The following is a 2,713-nucleotide window of genomic DNA, read 5'->3' on the forward strand; positions in this document are numbered from 1 at the left end:
GCACGGGACAGTGGACGCACCAGCACCATGTGCATCTACCGATGTACTGTGGTCATGCACAGCTTGTTGCAACAAATAACAAACAACCAAGGAGCATATTTGTGTTGGTCCCAGTTTTGTTATCTTTAGACACCTTTCCCTATGTGAGCGCAGCAAATCTAGTCCTGCTCAAGCTCTACAGCCTTGTCCCTTCCTTTCCTTTTTGAACTAGTACTTTCGCCCCTTCCTTTCCTCTTTGAACCACGTCCTAGATTTATGCGATACAACTTTCCCCACTACTTTCCCCCATTCCTTTCCTCTTTGAACCACGTCCTAGATTCATGCTATACAACTTTCCTCCTTCATTTCCTCTTTGAACCACGTCCTAGATTCATGCTATATACAACTTTTCCCACTACTTTCCCCCACTATTTTCCTCTTTGAACCACGTCTGAGGGAGTCCTAGACTAGGGGGTGTCCGGATAGCCGGACTATCATCATCGGCCGGACTCCAAGACTATGAAGATACAAGATTGAAGACTTCGTCCCGTGTCCGGATGGGACTTTCCTTGGCGTGGAAGGCAAGCTTGGCAATACGGATATGTAGATCTCCTACCATTGTAACCGACTCTGTGTAACCCTAGCCCTCTCCGGTGTCTATATAAACCGGAGGGTTTTAGTCCATAGGACGAACAACCATTACAACAATCATACCATAGGCTAGCTTCTAGGGTTTAGCCTCCTTGATCTCGTGGTAGATCCACTCTTGTACTACCCATATCATCAATATCAATCAAGCAGGAGTAGGGTTTTACCTCCATCGAGAGGGCCCGAACCTGGGTAAAAACATCGTGTCCCTTGTATCCTGTTACCATCCGCCTAGACGCACAGTTCGGGACCCCCTACCCGAGATCCGCCGGTTTTGACACCGACGTTGGTGCTTTCATTGAGAGTTCCTCTGTGCCGTCACGATCAGGAAGGATGCCTCTTCCCGTCTTTAAAGATCGTACCATCACCGAAGGAGCTTTGTCCGCCGGCCATACTATCCGGCTAGGTGGTTTTCTCATGACCGCCCGTTCGGCCACCGCTTCGACGATGACCTCTCGAGTCATCGAAAGCAATCTTCATGTCAACTCAGAATTCGCCGAGCAGCTGGATCCAATGGAGCTCTCTTCCGTAAACGAGCTCTTGGATCGCATCGCCGCCCTGGGAGTCGCTACAGACTACAATCAGATTGGGCTTGAAACCGATCTGAGAGAGATTAACTCTCCCCAGGTTACCCACCACGTTGCGGTGGTAGAGGAACAAAGCGGCGGCTCCTCTTCTGTATTAAAAACTAGTTATGTCCGGACTCCCGAACCCTCCATGCCGGATTTCTACAGAGGGACGGACGTCGATCAATCACTGAACCTAAAGTCAGGCATCGGACCAGACTCGTTGGACAACGTCCAGCAATCCAAGCTTCCAAATTCGGAGACTTTCCGGCCCTTGAGCCTCGAGATGGGTAGGGTTCTGGACTCAATTCCACCCACCCACCCAAACATATGCGATCTATCTCAAATCCGGCAAGAGCCCGCTGAAACAGTACATCATTAGTGGGCCAGATTCCTCCTGGTTATAGATAGGATAAAGGACTGCCGTGAGGAAAACACAATTTCAATTTTCTGCAATAATTGCACGGACAAGGGAATCTTGAACGCCGTAAGTCGTCGTGAAATTACACGCTTCGCCGACTTGGCGTCCATAGTACGAAAGTACTGTGCGATGGAGAGTTTCCGGAAAACCGAAACTAAGTTTTGGGACAATCCGGCTCCGAATACAACCCTAGTCCGAAACAAAAGGGTGCATTATACTCAGGCACCAGGTACAAAAACCAAAAAGCAGAAACCCCATAAAGGGCACGGAACCTGTAACGCCCCGGATTCGATGCGCCAGGTGTCCGCCAGTTATTCGCCGTCGTTGTCATGTCATTCGCTTGCGTGTTGCACTTTGCCATGTCATCATATGCATTTCATATCATGTCGTCATGTGCATTTCATTTTGCATACGTGTTCATCTCATGCATCCGAGCATTTTCCCCGTTGTCCGTTTTGCAATCCGGCACTCCTATGTCCTCCGGCGTCCCCTTTTTGCCTCTTCTCTTGTGCGGGTGCTAAACTTTCTCGGAATGGCCCGAGGTTTACCAAGCGGCCTTGGTATAGCACCGGTAGACCGCCTGTTAAGTTTCGTGCCATTTGGAGGTCGTTCGATACTCCAATGGTTAACCGGGTAACCGTAAAGCCCTCTTTGAGTTGCAGCCCAACACCCCTTCCAAAGTGGCCCAAAACCCATCTAACTCCCCTCCATGCGCTCGGTCGTTCGATCACGATCGCGTGGCCGAAAACCGCTCCTCATTTGGACTCTCCTAGCTCCCTCTACCTATAAATAGGTCCTCCCCCTCCATTTTCGCGGATGATTTCCCTCGAAACCCTAGCTTTCTTCCACCTCCGCGCGCCGGACATGTCCACTCCGCCGCCGGACATGTCCGCGCCGCCCCCGCGCCCAATCGGACGCCGCCACCTGTCATCCCCGCCACCGTTCCCCACCGCGCGCCGCCGCAGGCCCGCGGGGCCCAGATCCGGCCCGCCCGGGCCCGGATCCCGCGCCTGCGCCGCTGCCCGCCGGCGCGCCCTGCCCAGCCGCCGCCGGCGCCGCCCCGCCTCGCCGCCGCCGGGCTCGCGCCGCCCGCGCCCCG

The sequence above is a fragment of the Triticum dicoccoides genome, chromosome 7B (assembly GCF_002162155.2).
Source record: "Triticum dicoccoides isolate Atlit2015 ecotype Zavitan chromosome 7B, WEW_v2.0, whole genome shotgun sequence".
NCBI lineage: Eukaryota > Viridiplantae > Streptophyta > Magnoliopsida > Poales > Poaceae > Triticum > Triticum dicoccoides.